At 45.8% G+C, this 12,550-nt stretch overlaps 1 protein-coding gene across 8 annotated transcripts in view; it reads right to left on the bottom strand.

Moving 5' to 3' along the window:
* Positions 1–12,550, bottom strand: part of ZNF536 (zinc finger protein 536) — a 435,117-nt gene that overhangs the window by 316,726 nt on the left and 105,841 nt on the right. The window lies entirely within an intron of this gene.

Here is a 12,550-nt window from a genome sequence, read left to right on the forward strand (position 1 = left end):
TGTAGACAAGAAGCTAAATACTGCCTAGCACTGGGATCTTTCATTTTCATCAGATCAATAAAAGCTTATATTTATCAGGATTCCAAGCAGCTGCCACTCCTGACAACCTCCACTTTATTTTCTCACTCCTTGCGCTGTATCGGGGCAGAGAGGAAAGGAGAAGCAGCTTTTAATGCTATTTACACCTGAAGACACAATTCCATTAAGAGGTCCTGTTTTGTTAAAGAAACAGGGATTGATACGATTATATTTGCAGAAGCGGGAAGTCTCTTTGTTCTTCTCCCCGTGTTTTCCCCTTTGCAATCCAGACCCAGCAAGATTTCATGACATGAAGTCCACGTGGGAGCACTTTTTTATGTTCAAACTTACCATTTACAAAGAGAGGCAAGGCTTTCTGCTAAAACAGTTACCACTCTAATCATCTGTACAACAATATTTGCTATCAGGCATTCTAAATAGATTATCACCAGTCCATCTGTGTCATTATTGATTTATAAGGCTTTAAGCAGCTTTAGAATGGAAGCTTTCCCACTAAGGGGTTTCTTGTATAAATCAGAGCCGTGCTCAAATATAGCAGCCATCACTCAAGATATTGTTCTTAAAATCATAACAAGAAGGAGAAGATGATAAATTGCTTGTAATATACTGATCCAAACTGATATGCAAATCTTGTTTTTTAAATATATTACTTGAGTAAAAAGAGGCATCATTAACATATGAATGCTATATGCAAATGATAGTGACAGAGCAGATGTTGGCGCATGTAATTGACCTATATGTGAATTGCATCAGAACCCTTAACTCTATTAATTCACTACCCAGTAACTAGATATTGTCCAAAAAGTACATTCTTTGAAACCACATCCTGGAAGCAAAGCTGACAGGCTTCTGAGGATTCTGAAACAAGGTCACTGTCAACTAGTATTTTGCTGTCATCTGCATTCCCCTTCTTACGGATGACATCATCATGTGGCCGTGTAAATCGATCACTTAATAGCATTTAGAAAATACTGCAGTGGGGAGCAGGTTATTAAAAAAAAAAGAAAAGCCCCAGTTTTATTCTTTTTCTTGGCAGAAATGTCATACCTCTTAAACTGAGGGTTTTTTGCATGAGTGCACTGTGAAACACACAGATGCCATTTTACTCCCCGTCTTTATTTTTCCACGTCTTCTCAGAATGACATTAAATTGTATTAAATAGCCTTTTGTCCACAGGGCACAGACCACCCCGCATATGATAATGTATTAATGCCCCGCGTTCCAGCCACTGAGCTGAAACATTCTGAGACTTGGAGGATAGTATGAAGCACCATTGTGGGTATAGCCTGCTAACAACTGTGACACATACTAATAGAAACATACCTAATAAATTACTGCTTTCAGGTCTAGCAAGCTGACATTTCTCTGCAAGGGACAATTTTATATTTGTGGCACAGAACAAAATTGCTTCATATGAAGCCACTGTGGATTAGCATAAAAATTAACACTTAAATTTCAGCTTATTTTCCACCCTCTCCTCCTGCCACAACAATCAATTCCTCTTATAAATCTGATTAGATTTTATGATGCTTATTATTCAGAGCATGTCTCAACACAGCATTCACAGGCTTGAAGACTATTTGTTTAAATAGAAAAAAGAAGCAGATAAATCTATAGGTATTTTTTATTACCCCATTCCCCACCAGTTTCTTTCTCATATTGTAACATCAGTAATTGATTGCGCACATTAATTAACATGTAAGGTAGAAATTCTGCATTATGCATGATTTATTTTCCTATCTGGTGAGTAGGTTTGTCTGCTGCCCTTGTGTTTCTAGGACATTGGGCTCGATTCTGGTCCAGACATAAATGCCAATGCTCATTCCCCCTGAAAGTTATTAATGTCAGATATGAAATGAGATTTTTGATTTCACCTGCTTACTAATCCACAAAAGCTGTTTTGAGTGATGCAGGCTTAAACGCCGAAATTTGAAATGATATATTGCTATATCTGATAACATGCAAATATGTTCATTAGACATAATTTAGCAGGAGAGAATAGCAACACTTCTATAACAAGCCTAGGTCAAAAATTGTTGTTAATTAAACAAGTCATGAAAAATGGCATTACAAGATGACTGTCCGGCAGACACCAGACTTTCTAATGATATGTCGCCGAGAGGTACCGAATGCTTTTCGCTAAAACAGAGAGAAAAAGACAGAGAGAGAGGAAAAAAAAAAAAAAAAAAAAAAACTTTCTGAGCATTTCACAGAATCTAAAGCAAGGTTACCAAAACCATCCCCACATTGGGAACCTCAAGTTGATCACATATTCTTCTTAGATTTTAATGGTAACACACCATACTCCTCCCTTTGAAGATGGGATTTCACTTTCAGTCTTAGTGGCTCCGAGTGATTTATATGGTTGACTCCTTCACAAATAAACCAGAAAGAAATTAATATCATATCCAACCATGCTACTGGCTGGCCTGAGTGTTTATGGCTGCATATTTTAAATCAAATAGAGTAACAGGCAAAAGGCTGGGTGGATGTTGAGGGCAAGGTTGTTTCTTCCTTTTCCTGGAGTCCTTCTTGAGTGTACACTCTGGTTTCCTAGGGAACCAGTGTACGGTAAGAACTCTTTTGATTGGCCATGAGCTGTGATTCCTAACGGGCGGGGTTTGATACATAGAACCCACCAGGTGGAACAGGCCACCTGAGTCTGGCTTCTCAAGATGAGGCTTCATGAGTACCTGGGGAAAGGAGAGAACCTTGGGAGTTAACTACAGTCTACGGGAAGGCAGGATGATTTCCAAACTGGACACCCGGACTTCCTCCACTGCAGGGAGGGGAAGGAGTTGTAAAGTTCTGAAGGCTGGAAACATCATCTGGAACCCACAGGTGCCCCATGCCAACCTGCAATGCATGGAAGCCATTATTTGATGTTCTATGCTCAAACGAATCCTCGCAGCCAGGTCCTTAAAACACAGTCCATGGAGCAATCTGGAAGCATTTATACATTTGGGGTCTCTTGCGGTAAGGAAAGCTGAGTGAGAGAGCAAATGCAATCTCAATAAACCAAAAGTCAACATGCAATCTATCTTAACAATCAACCTATACCCATGTCACCAATTCAGGGGTTAGCACAAAAGTTATTTCTAATCCTCACTTATTTGGTGGAGGCAGAAGGTCCTTCCCCAATTACTTCTTGTTCAAATGTAAAACACTCGTTCTTAGCCTTGCAGACCATCTTATTATCATTGCTAGAGATTTGGCCTCATCTTTGGATTGTTTTCTGTGCTTTCACACGTGGGATCTCAACAGTGAGTACACATGATAGCATTCACCCCTACTTTGCAGGGATAATGCAAAGTTCAAAAAAGAAAATGGTTAGAGAGTCTTCAGTGGGGGAAGAGAAGGAAACACTATTTCTGTGTGACCCTTGGTAACCTCTTATTCCACAGTGCCCTTCACCGTATCTTCTGCTCCTTGGCACCTATGTTCCTCGTGATACCAGCTGGACAGGCAGCCCCTCCTTCTAACCTTGTCACATCAGAACCCTGCTTCCTGGACTCAACTATCTATTGTTTCCCCATGGCTAATTCTAGGATTTGGCCAGGTCACAAGTTCCAGGGGTGACCCAAGAATGGCTTAGGGTCATGGGAGGACTTGTTAATGGGGTACAGGGGGTCCCAGAATTATCAGGCCATGGGGAAGAACTGGGAGGGAGGCCTCAAGGACCTCTGCATACAAGTGGCATTTGGATTCCATGGCCTCAATCCAGTGGATGAGTTTGGCCTGTACCTCTCACAGGTCAATATTTCCTTTCCTTTGTATCATCCATAGCTAATGAGGAGAAAGATGCCCAGAGTCTACCTGGGCCATGGTTAAACTAGCACACAGTTTTCCAGAGGCTGTAATTCATTTCAGGGTGATTTATTTGTTGAGTGAATGAATGAATGAGCAAACTAAAATATGCATGAACACATATGTAAATAAATGAAAGAATGCATAAAGGCATGCATGAATGGATAGATGGAGAGATAGAGCGGTGATCAAAAGAATTAAAAAATTAATAAATAAACCTATAAATGCACAAATGCATATGTAAAATTTTTAAAGCCTTCATGAACGAATGAATGAAAGAATATCACTGGAATATTTTAATTGACAAGTATATGCAAGCTCCCACAGCTTATCCACCTGGTAAGTGGATGGAAACACAAAAAATGATAGGATAAGTAAGGTTCCCACTCTTATTTATTTTCAAGGTGTATGGTCACCCATCTTCAGCTTCCTGCCTATATCTCAAAGGCCACAGACTTTTAGAGCACCCTGTGGGGTAGCCAGCAGGATTCTGCTCTATACAGTCAAGAAGAATGAGACAGAAATCAGGAACTGGGTCACGGTTTTCTGCCTACAAGGCACCCTGTCCCCATTTGCTTCAGCAAAACCCAGCCAGACCTCACAGACATCAGTGGGTTCCTGACTGGCTCAGACCCCAAGGAGCTCCAGCACACTGAGAAGACACACCATCACCCTGAGCTTTGGCTTCTTTTCCTTCAGGATGGAGATAATAGCAGGACCTACTCTGGAAGGACCTGAGGATGAGTAACCAAGATACCATATCTAAAAGTACCTGGCCACGGCACCCAGTGAAGGTTCAGCTATCAGCCTTCATTGTCATTGTCATTGTGGCCAAGAAATTCTCTCCTGTGGGCTCTGGGTCTCCCACTCACGGAGAGCTTTGACCAGGTGAACATCCATCTCCACCAAATGCTGTGGCTCCAGGTTACCTGAAGCCTGGGATGGGATCACAGGCACCCTTGTGTCTCCTTCCCAGTGTACATTTTATGTCTTCTACCGAAGGCTACCGCTTTGCCTAAATAAAGACATCCACTATTTAACATGACCCTTCAGAGTCAATCTCTGAGATTCTTTACTCTTCACTGGCACTCAGTTTTCCATCTGGAGAATCAAGAGCTGGGTCTAGAATCATGGTTTTTCAGTATTTTCTTGTAGTGGAATCCTTTTCACAAGGAAATCTTCTGAAGTATGAACTGATAGGAACACAGTTGACCTCACCAAAGCTGCAGATAACCCTGTCTTCCCCTTCTCTCCTTGGAGCCTCCTTGGGGTCACGCAGAAGCCAGTGTGGGAATCCCTGGACTGGCGCCTTCCCAGTGGCTGAAGAACCTGTTTCTCTGAGGTACCAGAGCCCTAGTGGCATGGAGGGACATGACCTGGATGCCTAGTCGTTGGTGGGACTGTCTGCCAGCCCCCATGCAGCCATCAACACCCAGGCAGCCCTGGACAATACAACTCACCAGTCCCAATGGGCCAGGCTGATGCTCTCTCGTCCATCTACACTGACAGTAGAAACCAAATACTCCTGTCTTCTACTTCCGGCCCTACCATTGATCCAAGCTAGAGGCCAGTCCCCTGTGAGGTGGGTCAGCAGGGGAGCCAGGCAGTGTCACAGAGAGCCAGAGTCATCCTGCTTCTGCCCACTGTGGCTGCTAACAGCGGGTAAAGGGCTCCTACCCCTCATAGATCTGCTCTTCAACTCCTATCAGGACAAATAAACACCCAAGGATCTGGGTTGTAAGTCGCTGTCAGAGTCATTTCCCAGAACGAAGAGATGAGTTCATCTGACACGCCTACACGTGGTCTGACGACAGCTTCCTCTCTCCTCCCACCGCGGTGCTATCGGGGGGCAGCGCCACCCAAATTTCAGTCACTTGCATGTTTCCCCCACCTTATTGCCAGATCTGCTTGTACCTGTACTAGTCACTAGTTGAGATTTTCTTGTGATGGACTCACAAATTTCCTTAAATCAATGCATTTCCTAGGGAAACTTCATATCCCACTGCCATAAATAAAACCCAACATTTATTCCCAACCCATGATGTAAAATAGATTCATATCTACTAAAGAAAAGAAGACTTCAGCCATGTGGAAGCAAGAGGAGTCATCTCAGAGCTCCCCAGTGGGGCGTTTTCTGGGGGAGCCCACTGGCTAGGTCAGTGCCAAGCACCCCAGCTTCGGGTGAGCTACTTGGCTTTGAATCCCCCTCCTCAGCAGATTGCGTGCCTTCACAAGTTCTCAAATCCCAACATCCTCCTCTGTAAAATGGGGAGGATGGTAGGACCCACCTTGGGAGATTGTTGAAGGAATAAATGAGATAATATATGAAAATTAAATGAGATAATATGCCTGGCACAAAGGACGCTGCTGTGCTGATTCAGTTATCATCATCATCATCATATTGAAAGATGAGTCAGCAGGAGGGGGTTATCTCATAGAACTGACCATCGATTCTGTGTCTGTTCAGAGTATGTCTGCTCACATACACTTAACCAGACAAGGAGTGTGATGTAATAACTAAATCCCTGGGCTCAGAATCAGGGAACCTGCCCCGAGCTCGTGTGTGACCTCGGGGAGTCCTGTCCCCTCCCAAGCGTCGACTTCCCCGACTATACAAGGAAGGGGTGAACTCAGGGGTCTCCAAAGCGCCTTCTGGCTCCTGCAAGTTTGACTCCCCGAGGTCACTACAAGCCTCTCCGCCCTGCTCCAGCCCACAGGAGGGACTCGCTCCACCAGCAGCTCCTGCGGTGTGGCCGCCAGGCCCCCCACCAAAAGGGGACCAGAGGGAAATTAAAAGTGGCCTCAGCCCTGGTGAGGGGAGACAGACACAAGGGCTAAGACTTTCCAAGACGTAAGGTCCAGTGCTGGCACAAAGGATGGAACAAGGAGGGAACAGGTCAAGTTCCCAGAAGAGAGTAGAAGATGAGCCAAGACGGTGTCCCTTGTCCCATAATTGGGGGCAGGCCCTGAGGGTGAGAAGATTGGAGAGCTGGCACGGGGTGCACGTCAGCACTGACCCCCAGGTGGGGGCCCTAGCGAGGGCCGGGGCCACTGAAAAGAGACACCAGCCTTTGACTACTTTCTTGGGTCATACCCTCGCTTTGCCCCACTGCTTCCAACACTTCTTCCTTGTGGTCACCTCGACATATTACCTTTAAAAGTATCGGAACTGTGGTACTTTGTTCAACACCCTCAGTGGGAGGCTGGGGAAGGGGATCAACCTCTTGCCAACAGCCCTTGCCCTCTAAGCCTCTGCGTCCAACCCAGAAGTTTATAAATTTGTCCCGAAGCAACCTTCAAGGATAGGTTAGCTTCTCCTAGTTCCTATGTCAAAAGATCCTTTACAGAAGTTTATATATTCCTCAGCTGCAAACAAGAAAGGCGCTCCCTTAGAAATCTCATGGAAAGGGTGGGTCTTAGAGGTAAAATCATACACATATGCTCAGTTTTTAATCCAACTACAAGGAGCATGAGTACATGGGAACTCTGAGTTGGGGGCACTGCAATGGCCAGCACCTCCTCACTTCGCCTCTAGACTGGCAGTGGGTCTTTCCAGGGTGCATCCTTCCTGCAGCTCCCCCCCACCCCCCAAATCTGGGCCCTAGACTGGGCCAAGCCCCCTCCCTCGGGCAGGAGGGGGTGGGACACAGAGAAGTTTGTTAATGTTGGTAACCAGAGCTCGTGCTGGAGGTTATTAAGGGAGTCACTAGGTGTGGCTCCGGACAAATACACACACATGCGGAGGTTTGTTTTGTAGTCATAAACACAGGGTCCCTAAAATAGGCAGTGTTGAGTCTCTGGCACAGAATGAGGGTTTGAAGCCGACACTGTTTATAATCGGCTGGATCCCTTAAACTTGCAAGCCCTTTTTCCAGAAACATTCATGTGAAAGCTTTTTTCTTAGGACTGGGGACTTGTCTTGCTCTCAGATAAGCTCGGGATGCTACCATAGAAGGGTCTGCCTGGGAGCCCACGTCTGCTGGCAACAGCCAAAGGCCCGGGACCCCTGGGGAGCATGAACCAGGCCTGGTTGCTCCTGGAATTGGCTACTAACAGCACAACTGAAAACTCCTAAAACACTGTGGCCAAGCACGATGGCCACAAAAAAACAAATTATTTATTCAGGTGTTTACTGCTCTACAGATTTTATTAAAGCAGTGTAACAAAACTAAGAAAAAATGTGTGTTTTTTTTTAAATCGTTTCTTTCAATTGTTCTGCCTGGCAACTTTATTGCACATTAGTTCAAAATAAGCTGCCCATAAAGTTGGATGAAATTAAAGTCAAGCTAGAATTTTTTCCTCAATAATTTTAGCTGGGTTGTTTTTATTTTAATATGGATTTGAAATGTGGCATTATCTTGGGTTCAGAATTTCACTGTCTGGGTAGTTATAACTTAACTTCTACTGAGTTTATGAATTCTAATTTCAGTACTTTTAAAATTGAGTTTGGTTTTACTGTTAGCTTCATCCTGAAGAGGTCTTTGTAGCAGTTTGTCTTTTCCTATACAAAAACCACAACATAAAACCAAAATCTCTTATACTGTAATTAGACTTAGAAAATTATGCGATTTATAATTTAGCAGAACCTCAGAACATTGCATAACCCACAACCCAAAGTCAACATTTGTTTGAATGTATGATTTTAGGGAAATAATTTTTTAAAGATAGCATTTGTGAATAGCCAAAATGATTCAATGTAGGATAGCAAAAAAAAAAAGTCTTAGCATAAAAATGATGCTCTATAGTAATTTAAATACAGTGAAAATCAAACACTGTATGTTGTAAGCAAACAATAGGAATTTTTATGCAACTGAACATTTTTCTGGCTATCTAAATATGATTTATACATTTAAGATGATAAATTTAATCCCATCACCAGTAGATCAATTGCTCACCAGTAGATCAACTGCAGGTATAACAGATAAAACCAGAATAAACCATTGTATCACAGCATTGGAAACACAAAAGAACAGATAAAAAGGGAGTTTTGACTTTAAACCAAAATCCATTTCCAGGCTTTCCAAGGACAATTTGCCATGGAGAAGTTCAATGTATACATAAAGTCATCTGATCCAAATATGCTAATGATTTTTATTGGTCAAACCTTAAAAGTGAGGTTTATTTTTATGAGTACGCATTAATTAACCCAGCATGTACTATCTTTCAGGCTATCTTGCCAGGGACTTTCATTTAAACATGTTTATTGTGAAATGTTTGCATTCTCCACATTTGTGGCCCACACACAGATTATTTCATACTTTCCTTCAGAGCACTTAGAAAAGTTAAAAGGAGTTATTGTTTTTGATTAATGCCATTTTGGGGCAGTTAAAAAAAAAAAAAAAAGGGGAGTTCCAAAATCTAGCTCTGCATAAATTCTTTTACATTAAAATCTCTACAAGTTCCACTGCACAAAAGTCATGGGGTGGGGGGCTGTCCTGGGTTTATTTTAAGGTGGTCTCCTAAAACTGAACTTTATTAACTTTGGTGTTTGCAGGAACTTAAGCAAAATAGTGCCAGGCTGATGCGATCAGCTATCAATCACCAAAGGAGACGCGGCGAGCAAGAGCAGTGGAGCCGTGCCGCACAGATGGGAGTTCTAAGGCCTGCCTGTCATCTTTTGATTAAGAAAAGGAAATGATTTCACTAAAAAGATATTCCCTCTTGTGTTGTTTTGTTTTAACTGAGTTTGTACTTTCCACCGAACTGGACATATTTATTGAGACTCATAAGTTACTTCACGGTTACCAACATCACTGCAATCTCAACAAACTATTTTTTTGCTTGCCAATTATCTAAATATCATAACTATAAAATATCTTAAAACATTCTCCATACTGTAAACATCTTAGCTACAAAGCTTTGAGTGTAAACAGTATGATGCATCAGAATGGTTTTAAGCGATGTTATAAAAACTGCTCTTAAAAACTAAACAAAAATGTAAAGCTTCCATCTGTTTTATGATTTTTCCACTGCTGAACGGCTGCTGTGTGCCAGTTCACTGAACCATGGCTTGCTAAAGAGATTGCTGGGGTCACAGATTGAAAAAACAAAGAGCACGGCTTTAATGGTGGGATTTTTTTTTCTCAAGTCTTCCTGACATGGCTGGAACGGAATTAAGTGCACAGCAGCAGAAGAGAGGGGACAGAAACCACACACGGGGCTGCTGCAAAGGAACCTTCTCTGCAAGGCATGCCTTTGATGAAGGACGTCATCTTGACACTCAGCTTAGTTTCTTTGGTGATTGTATACCTGCAAACTCAACGTGCTCTTACTTCCTCCCAGAATTTTCTTTTTGGCCCTGAATGTACAAGTTAAAAATAGAGAGCAAATTGTACACTAAGAGAAAGCATTCGGGCTTATTTCTGTGTACCTGCGCAGGTAGGAGACAACGGTAATTTATAGACTGCCGTTTTCCCCTCTGCTCATGCCCCTGCGTAGGTGAAAAGACTCTTCAAAGATGCAAGACGAAAACTGTCCTCCACTCGGAAGGGTTGTCTCTGAGACATTCAACAGGAAGCTGGAAAGGAAGGGAGCTGAAACGGAGCGGTTACCTCATGCCCTTCCAGTGCACGAAGGACCCCATTGCCCGGGGACGGAGCCTTGGACAGGAAGCCAATGAGGCCTGTTGCTGGGCCTAAGGTCTGGGCTGTGACTTGTTGCCCCTCTGACATCCCCCCCCATCTTCTGCCCTGAGGCCACTTCAGAGGAATAACTGCCAGTGAGACCATCACAGCTGGATGTCCCAGGCAGGTAACCTGGCTTCTGTTCCCCAAGAGATGCAGCCACTGGGGCTGGGGCTGCTCTGATGGGCTCAGGGTAAGGGAAGACACGGTGAGCCAGGCCCCAAGGGCCAGTTCCTACTGCCCCCTTTAGAGAGCGGCACTCCTGGAGCTGGGATCGGGGAGGGGTCCGCCTGCCCGGCCTTGGGTGAAGAATGTACACTGGACCACCCGTGTGGAGTCCCCTCTGCTCTGCCCAAGGTGGGAATCACACACAGCTGGGAAGAGGGAGCATGTTTCAGGCTGGAGCCATCGGGGCGCCCCCCTACAGCCTCCAAGTCCACTGTGGGCACCAGCCTCAGCTGCAGTGACCTACCTGTCTCCAGGTGGAGCCCAGCTCTCTCCACCCTCCCTGCCCCTCCTGTCCCCCCCCCCCATCCTAAGGCCTTGGGGTGCACCACCCATGAGGGCAGCCCTCACCCCGAGGAGATGGTGTGCCTCTTCACAAAGGGCTCCAGGCACAGGGGGGCCTTGGAAGGCCAGACATGGGTGAGCAGTTCCCTGTTCGGGGACAAGCCCAGGCCTGTAGGCACCCTGAGACCAGGGGCACTGGCAGGGAAGGTGCCAAGGAGACCCAGGCCCAAGGCCCCGCTTCACCCTCACTCCACACAACTCTTGCCAATGCCTCCCACCCATCCCTCGCCTGAAAACCAGTCACGACCACCAGCCAGAGGCTCCTCGGATGGGGGTTCGGTAGCTGCTCCCAGCCCCACAGGCTGCTCAGGGACTCCCCCTGTGCTCAGGGCAACAAGTGCCCTCCTGACCCAGGCACCACCACACGGCCGGCACCCTGGGGCTGGGGGCAGCAATGTGCCCCCCGAAGGGGACTGGCCGCGGGCCCATCGGCAGGCTGGCACGACTCCGTGCACATTCCAAATTTAAATCTGGGACGCTCTCCTCTTTTTTCACTGCCCCAAAAGATGGGGGAGGCATCTGCATGGAAACAGCTGTCGCCCGAGAGGAGGCGGCACGGCGGCTCCCTGCAAGAGCACCCCGCCAGAGCCACACAGCAGCCAGGGTTACCTAGCTACGGAGCTACGCAGCTGGGGAGGGGAGAGCGGGGGGTGGTGGCACTGGCACTGCAGGCCCATGGGGCTGCGCACACAGACCACAGGCCACCAGAACCGCTCCACGGTGGGCAGGGTTGCCCTGCTTCATCGGTGGGGAAACCGAGGTGCAAACATGCCCCTGAGCACACAGCTGCTAAGTAATAGTACAGTGATGCCAAACAATAATAAACAATAAGAACTAATACCAACACGTTACTAACGTTTACCCTGTCTCCTCTTGGGGTGGCCCAGGGCCAAACCCTCCCAACGAGCCTGGGCAATGCTCTCAGTGCTCTCTGCGAACACACGGGAGGAAACGGAGGCACAGGAGGGTCAAGGAAATTACCCCAGGACATGTGTGATTGGGAAGTGCTAGGGAGGGGTTCAATCCCGAGTGCCTGGACTCCATCCTCATGAACCACCAGGCTACACTGTCTACCAGTATCGTCACCATCGCATCAGGTCACATCATCCATCATATCATCATCATCGTCATCATCATCATCATGCAGATCATCTCATTGTCATCATCCATATCATCATCGTCATCATCATCATATCATCAACACATCATCTCATCAATCATCATCATCATCATCATCCACATCATCATCATTGTCATCAGCATCTCAGCAGCGTGTAATAAGCCTTTATATATTTCATCCCCATTATGCAGATAGGAAGGACCGAGGTGCAGAGAGATTATGCAATTGACTGACATCACACAGCAAGTAGCATCAGAGCCAAGAGAAAACTCATCGCAGCCCGGGCCAGCCTGTGTCTGCAGTCGCCAAGGGAGAGTGGCCTGCACCGAGCACACACCACGTGGAGCAGACGGAGGCTGCGGGTAGCAACCTGCCCCGGGCTGCGGGCTTC

This window comes from Choloepus didactylus, chromosome 27, assembly GCF_015220235.1.
Source record: "Choloepus didactylus isolate mChoDid1 chromosome 27, mChoDid1.pri, whole genome shotgun sequence".
Classification (NCBI taxonomy): Eukaryota; Metazoa; Chordata; class Mammalia; order Pilosa; family Megalonychidae; genus Choloepus; species Choloepus didactylus.